Raw genomic sequence first — 16,725 nt, 5'->3', positions numbered from 1 at the left:
AGTAGTTATTTGGATTTCTTGGAAATGAGGCAAATCGGTAAACATTCTCTAGTTCTCTGATTACATGAAATTGATCTGACTTGAGATTATTTATAGACCTAAAAAGCTAGGTGTAGTTACGATGTATACAATTTAATTACGTGGATTGCGTTGATAAATAATTGTTTAAAGATTGCCTAAATACTCTTAATATCATGTCAATTCTTATTAATAGGCACGGTTGAGAGCGCATTAAGAGTAGGCGCACACCGTTGATTTTTCGTCGGCCGATAGCTTAGTCGGGCTGTTGATCAGTATGGGCATGTATGGCCGATTCTTCATACAATTTGAAATCGGGCATAACTATCGGCCAACTAAAAATCAACGGTGTGCGCCTACTCTAATTAGTGCTCTACTTGATGCTATTTATTAATAACTCAGTATAGTGTTATGTGCGCTAGGTAACGCATTCTATATGGGGAAGGCTTTACAAAATAAGTTACTGCCGTACGTCTACGAAACTGCCTACCTGTTCGCCTCATGGTTATTTGGGATCAATTTTGAGAAGGTTGAGCTTCCCTGGTGCTCGCGTGACATCCACTGCGCTTTCCCACGACAAACTGTAAGAGGCACATCCCAAATACCGGGAGTTACCACAGAGTAAATACAAATGAGTAGGTTATCTTCATAGAAACGCACCGAGCGCGGTTTGTATGTGAGCGCGCGCACGCACACACTGACAACCGCGCCCGTGCGTTCCTATGAAGATGACCTATTCATTTGTATTTACCTTGGTTACCATCATGTAATGGCATGATGTGTGTGTATACTCATTGTGTGACGGTTCAAATCATTTAAAGTGAGAGCTGTGATGAGAGCTAATAATCTTTAGTACAGGAACTCCAAGATACTCCAGGATACCTTTTGTCAAATTATCCTCTGTTGAGCGTATATTTATATTTTAACTATGATCTTTGCTCGTGTGGTTTGACCACTAGACATTGCTTTCACACGTCGATAAAACCCAGTCATGTATAAAGTTATGCCAAAGTTTAACTTCTTGGATACACAACGAATTTAATCAAATAATGTACGAATAGTTTGGATTTGTGTAATCAGAATGTCAGACTCATTTCAGTTATGCTTTTCATAATTAGGTACAAGATCTTTTAATACCTTTTATGAAATTGTGAAATTGGTGTTCAGTTTATTTAATTAATGGAATGCCTGTCAGTCAAGTCAGCTGCGGACTGAGAAAATTTTATATTGTAGATTACTCGGTGTGTTTTGCATACTAGAATACTTTTTGCTAACTTATTTAACTGAAAAGTCGTGATTGTAAAAGGTTATAAATATAAAACATGAAAAGACGCCAATGAAAGGGTAAACCGGGACGTCAGAGTCCTGAAAATCGGGACGTGTCGATTGATCCCTTATAATCGGGACAACTTGGCTTCTTTTGCTTTATTTCCAAACCATTGCTTTTTTGATAAATACCGTTTACCGAGTAGACAAAGTGCCTACTTTAAAAAAGGCTATCATAACAATCAATAGTCGTGGTTTTTAATTAAATCCAGTAGTTTAATGAAATAAATCATTATTGATAAAGGCCAAACAAAGCTAGCAACAATCACTTTCCCTCGGCTATTTACTATTAATCTACGTGTGACGTCGACCGTATGGATGGATACAGTTTGCTAACGAACTTTATTATCCTGGGCTTCGTTATTCTGCTCCGGTGCCTCTAATTTATAGGGTTCCGTAGGCACCGCAATAGATTTATGCCTCGCCATGTAAATTGATGGGCAAACAGTTCAACTTACTCGCATCTTTATTTAGTTTCTTTGCGAGTCCAATGACAGTTTAACTTTCCCCCGAAACAAACTTGACCTTCACTGGTTGGGTTTTTATTGGCGGTCAAGCTGTAGATCCTGGCTGCACAGGAGTTGCAGCGGTGGGAGCGAGAGGTGGGAGTAGTCCTGTTTCTTTACCTTTGTTTAGGTTCACAAAGAGCTTAAGGATTTGTCACACTGGATTCGGTCTGCGGTAGGTCAAAGTGAATGCAGCCCGCATAATGTATGATTACTTTGATCTGACCGCAGACCGCATTCAGTGTGGAATTCCTGTAAGGTCTGAAACGCTGATTTTATTTTTCGCCTAAAACAACCAGACAATGAAACCAATAATGGAAATAAAAGTTAGACAAGTTGAGCTAAAGAAATGGGTTTGAATGTGATCCTTTGAAAAGACAAAACGTTATAAGTAAAACAGTTAAAGGCATGGGAAGGCTTTGGCTCTTGAACCTTGTTTGAAATTCCAACTTACGCTTGCCTGTTTTATACTCTCCATCCCTTATTTTTTTCGTTTATCTCGTTTAATAAACTTTTTGGGCCTACTCATTCGTGAAGGATTTGGTTCGAGTGTTTCAGGGAAATATGTGGGGCTTTTTGATGGGAGGTAGGATTATAGCTAGGATGCTGTACATTATGTGCTTAAGTCGTTATTATGACTTTATATGGAAGGTAAATGAGAAGTAAAACGGTTGTTTACTAATTTAGTCATTATTCAAGCTTCGTTCAATTTCACTGAAATTGATTTGAGGGCTTAGTGTGAGCTTACATCAAATGCGCTCACAACTCACACTCAGCCCTCTGGGTGTTTTCTTTCTTGTACAGCCGGTTACACATCAGAATAGTATATTTTTGTTGAAATTTTGTTTATCATAATAAAAATTCAATTTTTACTCAAACTAATGACAAACATAAATGCCATTAACATATTAATACGTGTACCTCGCGGACCTTCACAATTTGTCCTATCCGACTTCCATCTAGCGTATGGAAAATTTTATAGAAGTTAGCATAAATATTTCTCTTCCTTTTATGGTTCTCCCTATCCACGGTGATCCATTAAATCGATAGACTCCTATAATGGTGTGTTAATTGGCAATTAGGGACTTATATACGCCTTTTTGCTAAAAACTATGTGAAAAAAACTAACGATATAATTCCGTCTTTGACATTTCTTGGAAACGGTTAAGCAAACATCCGTCCCTAGTTTTTAATGTTTTAATTTTACATGAATTATGATATATTACTTTAAAAAGTTCGTAAAAACACAAGTCTTTCGATGATTATGAAATTCTGAGTTTAAGATATCATTGAAATAAAATAAAATGTGACTTAACTTATATAGTGCTGTAAGTTATGTCACATTTTATTTATTTTTGTCGGTTTAATGCTCATTAAATATTATGTACAATCTAAACAGGCAGTTATTTAGGCTAAAAATTGTAATTTCACCCATCGCAGGCTTTATTCTAGGTAATCCTTGAGATTATACAGTTGAGTTTTGATACTAATTAAATAGCATTCCAAAAACTTCAAGAAAAAGATACAATTAAAAGAAAATTTTTGTAAGATTAACTCTCTAGATAGAAGACGTTAACGAGCTTCAGAATAACAGCTCATTAAAAGGCTCCAAGCAATTTGTGTAAAAATAACCATGACTGTTTTAAATACACATTTCATTAGCGACGCAGCTGTTTCAAATATTGATGTTCATATTGATGCTCATTTTTTTACTTTAGCAATTAATAACACCTTCAGTGTTGTTTAATAAATGTTTGCTGTGAACGTGGCCCTTAACAAATTCCTTTGAAGATGAAAAAGATGTGATAAGAAGCCGAATAAAGTTTATTGAACCTTATTTATATAAATTGTAAAGGAAAAACCTTTTAGACCTATTTTTAATCATTAATCCATGTGAAAATAGTTAATTTGAATTAAATTAGCCTAAAAAGCTCCTTTAAAAGCTCGATTTACTTATTCCAACAAAGCCTCCTAAAATCGTACAATTTACTTAACTCGTAAACTTTACAAAGATTCTTGTTTTTTTTTAATTTATTTCCAATTTGTTATATTTTTCTTTTATAATATCAAACAAAATAATGCATTGTATTTAAAAGTACCACCTTAAATGAAACCCAAATAATGAGCGCGATCATGTTCCTAATACGGGGTAAATTGAAATCGATACCCTGTTAAATTACACTCCACTGTTGGAAACTAATTAAAATTTTCGGTTGAACATCAAAATACCTAGTTAACTGGATAGTGGATGATCCTTTGTATCAAAATACCAATGTTTTGTTGGTCGATCCGATTTCAATTAGGATAATTGCCTGCTATGCTAGTGTCAGGTTAATCTGCAAAATGGTCGGGATACCGTACATCAGGGGTGACGAACCTTTATGCACCAAAGTGCCGATTTTTCTAAAAAATAATAATTAAGAAGCAATAAAATGCTGTCACATACGGATACGACCTACAAGCTTTCAAGAAGCTTAAAAAAAAAGCAATAAAAATAAAGTAAAGGCTGGGTCCCTCGCAAAAAATAAATAAATAAAAAAACATAATATTTAATAAATAATACAAATTTAAATTAATAATTATATCCATTGAAAACCTTTGCAACCTAAAAAAACGTTCGTTTGTAATATTTCTGCCGTGCTAGCGATATCAATCAGCAGTAATTCCAATTTTTGACCGACTTCATGCTATTAGATTATAAAGAATAACTCATTTTTGTTAAAAAAAATTGGTCAATGGTGATATCGCTAGCACGGCTGATTTTATTTGCATAATAATGTTGTGATCGATGGCTTGCCCAAAATATTGTGACGCGTACCATTGATTTGCCATCCCTGCCCTACATGTTTTCATACAAAACATGGTGTGTGTGAGATGAGAGCACTTTTAATTAGAGCGAGGCTGAGTCCTTGTAGTACATGGACCATTCCCTGCGGGCTTTTTAGTCCGGTTAAAAACAGAGCGAAGGACCCGTGTTTTGTGGACGTTACTTTTTGCGAGAGTGTACGTAACTTGAATCAATTCGGATGAGACTCATTCCCTGAAGTAAGTAATATCGCTAATAGAGCCTGCAGGGGACAAAGGGAATTAATGGCAAGGGATTTGAATTCAATCGCAATGGAAATGGATCAAAGTTCCATTATGTCATGTGGATTTATTGGAAACAAATTATTTTTCTTAAGAACGGATTACTTGATGTTTTTAAGCTTACTTACACATATTTCTTACAAGTCCTAAGGTCTCGATGAATGCATTAAGTTAAAACAAAGAAGTCTGATCATCACTATCCATCAAGTGAAAAGCATGCCTCCTTCCACGTTGTAGATAAAAGAAAAGGAGGCACTCTTTTGGAAAATATTTCAGAGATTTTTATTAGAATTTAAGAAATATCTTTTCAAATCAATGCCTAGCTGTATTTGTAATGTTATTTATGGACTGAAAGCTACTGAGCTTGTTATTATTTCATTAACTTAAGAACATCGTTTGATTTTATGTTGCGTAACTTAAAACATTTATTACAATTGTATGTGGTACTGTAACTTGAACCCTCTTTAGATCTATTCTTAGGCAAATGAGGGGTCTTGGTTAACTGGAAAGTGAATTGAATAAAAATACAAAAGCTCGGAAAAATTCCACGCGTTCGAAATTGCGGGGAGAACGAAATAATATTTTAACCGCGGGCGTATCTTACCAATGAATGGCACTCGAGTTTGCGAAGTACTTAAGTAATTTCTCAAATGAGCGAATAAATTTTCTCCAACATTCAATAACCAATATTAATATTTTTCTATTGACTCATTATATCAATTGCCTAGCATCTCAAGGGCAGCTTCGGCTTGTAAACACTGTCAATACAAATAGGGTTTCTAAGAAATACGTAAGTACCTTAATTATAATGTTTATTTTGATCGTCTGGCGCCGTTCACATGTCTCAGACGTACAGATATAAACACAGATGTACTCGTGTCTCAGCTGACAATATTGGCTCGACGTCGCTGACACCGCTGCAAATCCTGTGCAGTCAGGATCTACAGGTTGACCGCCAATAAAATAAGAGCCAAGTTACTACTTAGTCCTAGAGAAATGTTAAATGTCATTGGACCAGCAATCAAAATAGGAGGAAAATTTTGTAGTGAGCGGTATCAGCGTATCGACAAGAAACCTGCAATTTTATACTCAGAAGAAATTGTCAATTTCGAACTTGTGGAGTCCAAAAGATAGTTTTCCGAATTTTCTCTCTGTACGAGTATGACCGTTCCATAAACACTGAAAACTAAGTTTTATTTCATTTACAGCAATCCAGGTAAAAACCAGTAGGTATCAAAAATGTCTTTTCCTTTTAAAAATCAGAGTTAAGTCATTAAAAGTTCTCGGATCCTTGCGGCCTAAAAATCCCATCATAGAGTCGGCATGGGATATCCCACCACTGCATAATTAAAGCAATAGTCATAATATGTCTAAAATAAGCTTTTCGTTGGTTCGTTTCAGTCAAATTAGTTCCACGGCTGGACAAAGGTCTCCAAGGATTTCCACAGCGACCAGCGGTCCTGCATCCAGTATTAAATAAGCTCTTACTATTGGAAAATTAGACCAATTTTGAAATGTAAAGGTATTCGTAATGTTTTAGCGAATCAGCAACAACGTCAGCAGATGTTTATCGTATTTATGACTACTTTCGTGGCTCTACGCAAACAACTGTTTACCCCTCACGTAAGTTTGTGAGTCACACCGTCAAATTAAACGGGGCATGCGCGGCGCATGCGACAATGCGCCCGCGTCGCTTTCTATTTCGATCGTGTGACGTCACGCTGTCGTCAGCGCTGCGTGAGATCACCAAGGGCTATTTCTGAGTGTTAGTAAACAAAATATCGATGCTGAAAAAAGTACTTCAAACAAAACTACAGAAGTCTTGGCTAGACAATTCTTAGACAAGATTTATTTTCTTGCTTGGCTAGGTAGCAGGTTAAAAAAGTATTTATTTTTAATACCCCACTTCGAAAAACAGATTACAGAGAGAGATTACAGATTAATAATTCTCATTAGTGTATTTTAATTAACGACTCTACATTATTATTTCGCAAAAAATGGGTAGACATAATAATCCCAGCTTTATTTTTCTGGGAGTTGGGTAGGTACCTACCAAAGTTTATAATTTTATTAAATGTAATATACTTAATTGCTAAACTACAACTTATACCTACCTGTACAAACCAATCTACCTGCTAACCTTTTTGTTAAATAGGTAAGTGTCTAGACAGACAATTCAAAACTATTATAAGGGTCCCTGTTGCCTTATACTTCATGTTTTACTACTTAACCCTAAATGTGTAGTATAAAGTTTACTGCGAACAATGTTTCATTAAAAAAGCATTATTCAGTTATATTGAAAAATTAGGTTACCACCTAACTGCTGTTTTACCGAAAATCGTGTGGAAATTAGTTCATGAGAACGCATACCAATTAACTGGTGGGTAATTATTTTTTAATTGTTTTCGTAGTAAATTCGTTTCCCGTACACAATTTTACGATGGTGTAAAAGACGTCGTAATGAATCGGTTCTTAGAATAGCGAATGTTTTAAAATCATGTTCAACGGGGCCGGACTTGACAGTGCAACGTCTTTATTGAGCCGCGTGCAAAAAATACCATTCTTGGGAGAGTCACGTGTAGTTTTGTTGTGTAACTTAGTAAGTAAAGTAGCTCTTTTGTAGTTGTCATTTTATGTTGTACATTTATTAGCTTTGGAAGCTTTCTCGATCTTCGACTATGGTAACGTGAAATTCCTGAAAAGTCATTTTATTATAGAAAAGTTCAAAACAAGTTTCATAAAAATTTTCTTCTTCTACCGCGTGCGTAACACTATTGAGAATACTCGTAATAGCTACCATAGTCTTTTTCGATTAATTTAGAACTCTCTACCTGAATTGTCATGTCTTAATTAAACTAAGAATAACACAAAGTAACCACAAGTCTTAGAGAGTCTGGGTCTGGCCAAACATAGAGGCATTGTAGGTTGTATTTAATAAAGCTAGTAACGGATTAATATATTGGGCCATGTCAATCTCTACTACTCAAAGGCTTCTATTTACTTATACTTCTATGATCTGAGCTTATACTCGTATCTAGTCAGTAGTCAGTCTTTGCTATATCGTGGTTAGTCTTAATCTTTGCCACTCAAATACTTATGTTTATTTGTCAATTGAGTCTGTGATTAATTATTATGGTTAATGTTAATCTCTACCACTCAAAGGTATACTATTTACTTGTATATAGATCGGAGTGGGGGCGGGTTCGAAGATCATACTAAACCTACTCGTAGTATATTTTCTAAAACGTCAAAGAGAAAATTTCATTTTCATTCCCAACATGAAAATGTTATTAATTTGCGAAAAGCTAAGTATTAATTTACTTTCTGATTAAAGTCTGGCATACATGAATATTGATATCGCTAATTACAATAATAATTAAAGTTCGCTCAAAAAGGGATAATTACTTTCTGAGAGCATTAGTTAACGTAAAATGTAAGTGGATCTCTACTAAAATTAATGAGGGTCTGATATTGGAATATTTATGTTTGAAATATTTGCTAGGCACCTTTTAGTAGTACTAGATACTGTTATGATGGTTTTGCTAATAATAAGCATTTTGAATTTGCAATTAATATTATTAACGGTAATTGGATTCATGAATCTAAGTAAATAAATACAACTTCTATAAAATAACAAGTACATTTGAATAGTTTTAAAACCTGAAATGCTTCGTAGGTTGTATGCTCTATAAAATGATCGATAAGCATGAAAAATAAGTGCACTTCGTCGAACAAAATGGAAGATTTGAATCATAGAAATATTGAATAGATCTACGTACAGCGACAGGCTTTATTCAAAGCAGTCTTTGAAGGGATTCACCCGTGACCTGGATCCGATGAAACACCACAATGCCGTTGGAAATTGAATTATGTTGCAAAGATACGAAGTATCAAAATGCTGAGGTTACAATATACAACATAAGGTTTGCTTGTATTGAAATATGTTAATCCTTTAGAAAAGGAATGTATTTTTAGTTGTGCCCTCGATCTCGTGTGTTTATTATTCACATATTTAATTTAAATCTTGTTGGACATGGGATGAAGATATGAAATAAATTCTTTAATGGAGCAGGATGACACACATGAAACGCAACAAAACCATAAGAATAGTATAGACTATCAATCGCCACAGTCTTTCATCATGATTTCAATGTCTATAGCAACATTTTTGTGAGAGACAAAATTGTGATTGGTTTAGTCCAATCCCAACCTTTGTACTTCCCACTAAGTCCAAGTGACGTGCAAAATGAATCATTTACTCGTAATATGGACTTAATAAGGAAACGATCAGCTATTCCATTCAGCGTAATGTTACAGCATAGGTAACCCACAACCGCAAAGTGTGACTTCATCTTGTCCCTTTGGGGATCTCGTGAGACTGACTCAATGAGCGTGGATACCGTCTCGGTATAGGTAAGGAAAACGACTTATTCTTACTCACGTAGTTTTCCTGCTTCTAATTTAAGATACGGATGAGCAGGAAATGTGTAGAAAATTTGTAGGTGTGGCGAGGAGAATAGCCTGCCCAATATAGTTAAGTGGCGATGTACCTACTCAATGCACCGAAGATCTACCTCTAGTCTCGAATTAACTACTTATAACCATTATAACTCCTGATCAAGCCTGTTGGGAATTCAAATTGGTTCATAGCGTGGGCGTGCGCCAGTTACCTAAATAACTTCAAAGTTTGTATTCAAGAACATTCTCACTAAGTAGGTAATTAACTTACCGAATTTTTGGGCAATCCGTCCGAAGAATTTCAATGAGTTTCTCAAACAGTTAATCCCTAAAATCTCGTGAAAAATGTTGCCGTTGACATAACTTGAGCAGTTCAGTCAGTGAGCGATCCTCACTTTAATGTAAGGCGATTTTCATCGAATCTGAACATGAGAAATGTTGGTCTGAATTTCTGAAGTAGTTGGCTATTTTTTTTTATGTGACAGGAGGCAAACGAGCAGACGGATCACCTGATGGTAAGTGATTACCGTCGCCCATAGACACCGGCAGACCCAGGGGCGTTGCCGGCCTTTAAGGTGAAGATACGCTCTCCTCTTTAAAGCTTGCAGGTCGTATCCGTCCGGAAATACCGCAGACGACAGTCCATTAAAATAATATCTACCACTCCACCTCTACTTCACACCGAAATTCTCAGATTCGAATCGGATAAGACTCCATAATCGCTTTAATGCTTTAACCAACCTTTTAGGTGTATCAGTCCTTAGTATGAAACGATGTAAAACTACGAGTAGAATCAATTTCAAGCAAAGTTTTGAGGCTGATTGGATTTCAGTGTTTGGGCCAAAACAGGCTTGGATCTATCTATTTTAGAGTGTAAAGTCATTCTCGATATAATTATACATGAGAGCTGGTTTTTCTCGTCAGCTTGTGGTTAGTCGGCTGAGGCACACTTCCAATGACCTTTGTGTCCAAGCGAGCCTAAGTTTCCTTAACGGGAATAATCTTTGTACGCACGAGGGCACATCAAGCTGGATACTAGTATCTTAAACAGTTGTAATAAGTGTGATTTTTGAAAAATGTGTAGAATAGGTATGTTGCTGACTATAAAACGACAAAGGAAAATGAAAAAGGAAAGATCCTTTTTCATTTTCATTTTCCTTTGTCGTTGTGGCGTGGGTTGTTTGACGGTACTTGGAAGATTAAAATTACGAAGCTTTGAAATATTTAAATCCTTCAGGGAATTTTAATGGCAGATCCATTTCATAGAGAAAATTATTTACATTCTGATACGTGCTTGTGCTTTATTAAGTTTTAGAATAAAATAAAGTCTTTGTTGCTTTTTAGGATAGGTTACTAAAGAATTGAAAAGCTTTGTGATCAAGTAATCCAACCGAATTGAAATGAAGCTGTACAACATAGAAAGAGAGATGTTTCGAGTTGAAAATCAGTGCCATATGTTTCAGGAACTTTTATGATTAGGTGGTTAGTTCCAAATTCCTAAAAGGGTAAGTAAATAGGTATCTATGGTAAATCTAAGTTATAAGTAATATGGACTATGTTTCCCTTTTGACGACTTTTTGCAAGAAAAATGTAACCTATAATAATAAAGGCCGATTTAGCTAACTGACTGTAGCTACAAATAAATAGATTTAGCAGAAATCATTAAAGGCAATTATGACACACCTTAAAGTTAGAGGATAAATAATAATTTTCTTATTTTTATCCTCAACGGAAATACGGCACGCTTAAGTTAATCTACTAGGTAATAATTAATTAATTGTGACTTAATAGGGGTAGACCTTCCTCAATAACAAATTATTATCTCTCTTTGTTGTAGTATCCTGTTTTGATTCCTTCCTTATTCATCATTCTGAAACCGGTAGTTTATTTTAACTGATTCAACAGCACATCAAGCTAATATGTGCACTTTGATTTTACAACAAAAATATACAGGGTGTTAGGTAAATGGGTATATGAGCCGACACTAGCCCATGTTAACATGGTCATATAAATGGTATGGTGAAGTCAGAAAATTGATATCTTCATTTTAATTATTTTAATTTTCATACAAATCGGATTTTTTAAAATTTGTTTTGTATGAAAATTAAAAAAATTAAAATGATGATATCAAATTTCTGACTTCACCATACCATTTATATGACCATGTTAACATGGGCTAGTGTCGGCTCATATACCCATTTACCTAACACCCTGTATAGTCTGATGTGCTGGCACTACACCAAATCTAAGGCTGAGTTGCACGAACTTACTTCTTCTTCTTCTTTTATTTTGGCAACGAGAACTTACTTTAAGTAACTTTAATAATAACCGGTGCTTTTTGTATGGAGTTTGACAGATTTTTGACGTTTGTTAAAGTCAAATAAAGATGGTGCAACTCAGCCTGACGTTATCATGTAGCGTTTGTTTGTCGCTTGTCTGCATGTGTCATAAGTTTAAGGACGGAAACTACGCTAGGATTTTTCGCATTCTTTTAAAATAGACTGCGTCACGGCATAATTTAAACTCATACGGTATCTAGACTAGTCTAAAAAATAAAAAGATAGAGAATTCCATGGGATGAAAACTTATTCGCCTGATCAGTCTACCGCTTCTTTGGCAAGAATTATTCGGTATTATATTATTAAATTCGTCTCAAGGCGCTGATGGGGCAAGAAATAATAATAGGTACATGTAAAGGCTCTTTAAGAGCATTTGACGTTTTATACCTATAGGTAAACTGTAATTAGTCTTTTGCTTTAAAACCCAACCGCGAAACCGTTTTGTAAAATGAAATCTCTTTAATGCTTTCTTAATTACAGGATACCCAGCGTTTATATTGTGCTCTAAAATAACGACTAAATAAACCGCTTTTAAATGCATACTAATCATTTTAAAACCGCTAAACGGTATTAAACTCATTACTGTTGAACCTGTGTGAAATATTTAAACTTTCCCAGTTAAGCTGAATTCCACGCGAGCGCTTTAGGTTAAACTGGTAAAACCTACTAACTTATATCACAGAGGATATAATTAAACATAAAAATAACATAAATTCTCGAATGCAGTATGAATGGAGCGATTCCCGGTTCTTGCGTCAGGCTATGACTAGTTTGGAGGTAAACACGAGCCTCCCATTCACAAAACCCACTCGTTTGTTTTGTGATACGATCTGTGAGGACTATTTTGGAATCGTTCGAGATAGTTACGATCTATGAGGACTATTTTGGAATCGTTCGAGATAGTTAAAACGCAAATAACCTTTAGCTACTAAATTATTTTGACTGACTGCACCTACTCATGCATCTTTAACTTAAAAAAGGGTGTGTTTCAATAGTTCAATTGTTAATTCTTATATTACATTATGTAGCCCACTTCATTCATGGTTTTTTATATTTTCATGACAAGTACACCACTCATCTTTGTACTTTTTTTCTGTGACTTAACGTTACGTGTAACATTAACTTCAATATTCAGAAATCCTGAACCCTTGAATTATTTATGACTTAACAAACATCAACATATGAAGTATTTAACTTGAGTTATGCAATTTATACTAAAGAAAATAGCATTCAGAGAATATTTATTTGCAAATAGCCTTTCAGAAATGTGTTTAAGAAATTCATTTAGAACTTTAAAAAATAAAGCTCTTTAAAGTTAATATTGACTTACGAAATTAGCCTTGCAAATTCAATTTTCCCAACCACGTTTTAGCATATCTTAGAAAAATATACTCTATTTATTTGTCGATGGATTCCAGGATTGCGGCTCTGTAAGTGGATCCCGTCTTGCGCTAGAAAAATAACGAGACCACGACCGAAGGTGATCCGATGGAGACGCAGATTTCCAGGAACTACTAGATCTTTTATTATACCTCTGAGTGCTTTTTTATGTACGAGGAAACGTGTTAAAGATCTATGTCGGAACGAGTTTGCCTTTAATCTCCGAATAAATAACTTTACGTAGTTTATTTTATGGGCTTTTCGCAGCATTTTCTGTGCACACCAACGCTACATTTTAACAAAATTATTGGTGTTAATTTTCCAAGAGAATATTTAAATACAGAAATAATTTGCCAGTTACTTCTCGCCGTTAAAACCAGACTGAAAACTAATTTCCTCGCTTAAATAGCACCTGCTTTTATTTGCGCATAAAGTATTTAATTAGATACGCTGTTACTTTAATTAGGTACACAACTAATCCCGGGACTTACAAGACTGTATGTACTGTGTAATACCAAATACTAATTAAATACTTATTTGATGGGCCTACACGAATTAAGAAGAAGGATGTAAAATCCACATAAATTTATAACTCAGTTATTAAGGAAGGTAACTATCTATTGAAATTATACTATGGCTACATCAGTAGATAGACAGTTTTGAATTTCCTATGGGTGATGTGGGTCAGAAATAATGGGTCATGCCAAAAGTCCGTAGTTTGCTAGCCTCATAAGCAAAATATGATCATTACTTCGAAATCATTAGGTCCACAGTAAATTCTAACCACAACCACAAGATGATAAATGTCCAAGAAATAAAGTTAAAAATTCCCTGGGTTTGTGTGGTATTCCTTCATTTTGTGGCAGGTTGATGTATGTTTAGTCGACAACGCCTCAGACTTTATACATTTTTGTTCCTAAATCAGTCTTATTACAATCACATAAGCCACCGTTTAGCTTATATGCCGAGGCGATACAAAAATTAAATATGTTGGTATGGTATTATTTTATCCTACTAATATTATAAATGCGAAAGTTTGGATGTCTGGATGTTTGGATGTCTGGTTGTCTGGATGTCTGGATGTCTTGATGTTTGTTACTCTTTCACACAAAAACTACTGAACGGATTTTGATGAAAATTTGCAGTATTATTGTTTATAACCCAGAATAACATATAGGCTATAATTTATGACGATCTGTGACAAACTAAATTTCACGCGGGTGAAGCCGCGGGTAATAGCTAGTAATTACATATTTGTTTTAGGTAATATGACGTAAATAGGTAAAATTTAAACAATATTAGGTAGTCAGTTACTTCGTACCTATTTGAAATATGATCGAATTATTTCGACCCAAGTAACTCCAGACTCCCAGTGGGCAGAATTGTGAAGCCCTTGAAATAAGTCAACTTTAAAACAACTTGGAAACCAATAAAGGCAAATTATGGCTAAAATAACTCCTAACAAACAACATCAATTTCATTTACTTTCAAAACAAAATCTGAATCAAGCTGATTCAGAGTTGATAAGTTTGTGCCTATCGGTGACAAAAGTGAATCATTGAACGAGTAGGTAGCATATTTGGCTAATACTTTAGTATCTTGTGGTGAGATTTACAGTATTATAGGTACCTACCTACATATTGCCGTCTCGATAGATAGTATTCCCTACATTTGTATGCAGCAAGACTTTAACGCACAATAAGGCTTAACCACGGTCTTCACTATCGCCTTACTTAAGTGGAGATAGGTATTTATGAAATGACACAATGAACTCGATTAGTACTAGTTTAATCTTGGGTAAGCCCAAGTATAGTTTCACGCCAGTTGTTCGAAACCCAATAATTAGACTAAACAGATACCTACTTACTTATTAAGTATGACTGAAGATTCATTTTCGTCATTGTTCTCCTTTATTCAAACTAAAACAGCCTGAAACCTGAAGCAGTGTATAAATTAGCTACATTATACTAAAGTACACCTGTATTTCATTAATACTTTAGGTTTGTATTATTAGTTATCATAGCCCATCAAACCCCAAGTGGTCGCATAATGGAGCATCCACACATGCCGCCGGCTTATGCCGCCGGGTTTGCCGCAGGTTTTGTCTGCCTTGCCAGTAAAAGATGCACAACCGCCGGGTTGGCCGCCGGGTTGGCCGCCGGTCGTGCCGCCGGCCGTGTCGCCCGGCATGTGTGGATGCGCCATAAGATCGCATAAAAATGGACTCTATTGTATTTCGATTCACGGGCCTCGTTCATTCTTGCTTGCGTGCAAATATATGAACATGTATGGAACCATAATGTCTAGCCAGACTAGAATACCATCGTCTTTAACCTTGAACGGACGCACTCCAGGAACTCTATATCTCTGGGTTATCATCCGTTATCAGAACAATATCAGCCTGTTTTTATGTAATACTTGAAGCTATACGTGGAATCCGGTAATATATTCGTTACTACAGTTCTCGTAGTTGATATGATAGTGTTATCAGCAATTTAAATAAGTACAGTCATACATTCGTCAGCATACATTTTTGCTGCAAAATAGGATCTATTGCAACAACATAAGAGTCAACAGGTTCAGCTTAATATGCTGTGATCCGTACAGGTCGTTTCGGGAATTTCTTGATTAAGATGATTCTCGCTAAAAATATTATCACTATTTTATTAAAGTCGACATAATTTGCAGAATATAGTTACTATGCTACTTACTCTATCTAGTCATATAACTAACGTTATTCGTTAAATTATATGGAACTGTATGTATACAGCGTGTGATTGAACTAACGCAATAAGTAGCTGAAAATAAATGACAGTGTCAATTATTTAACTCTACTTACTTTATAATTGCAAGGTTTTACAGTGCAATTTATGGCCCATCGTGTGCGTCATACTTACTAAAGGTATTAAAACAAACTAGAAAATTAAGTAGGAGGGAAAGTACTTACTTGTAGACAATACGTAACGTAAGTAATACAGAATTTATAAAAATCATAGTTGTCTTCAACAATTGACGTTTAATTAAACTTTGTTTTTATTTCAATTAAATACAGATTATGTTTTAAATCTACGTCTACCACGATTCAAAAGCAACACTTTTCACGCTGACCAGTCTCAGTCTCAACAGAAAGCCATTATTTAAACATAAAAACTCATTTACCCACACTCGATAAGTCCTTCGTACGTGGATACGATTTGTTAAATAATTAATCATATAGTAATTACGATTTTCAGGCGCGTACCTATCGACGGTAATTCGGCGAACCGGGTCGTCATTACGGACGCACTCGTACTCGGAACCGTAATTAGCCCTTGATTAAACTACTGGGAAAGCTGATGCGCGGGTTAGCTAGAAGGAGCAACTCCTCGAAGAATTTGGGGCTTAACTGGCCTTCTAAGTACTAAGATGTGGTAAAGTACACCGCTCTGGAAACTGGTTTTGATCTGTGCGGTTCTTTAGTCAAGAGAGGCAAATGCCCGTTTTCACCATAAGCATTCCCTAAGTAAGTATCACTTTAGTTAAATGATTTTCAAAGATGAATTTCATAGGGATCACTTAAAAATTAGGGATTGATGGTAAAAACTGGCATGAGTTGCTCTCGTGTTTAAGAT

Source organism: Ostrinia furnacalis, unplaced genomic scaffold (assembly GCF_004193835.3).
Source record: "Ostrinia furnacalis isolate ACB-3 unplaced genomic scaffold, ASM419383v2 OfSCF2162, whole genome shotgun sequence".
NCBI classification, from domain to species: Eukaryota; Metazoa; Arthropoda; class Insecta; order Lepidoptera; family Crambidae; genus Ostrinia; species Ostrinia furnacalis.
This window is presented reverse-complemented; position numbering follows the sequence as displayed.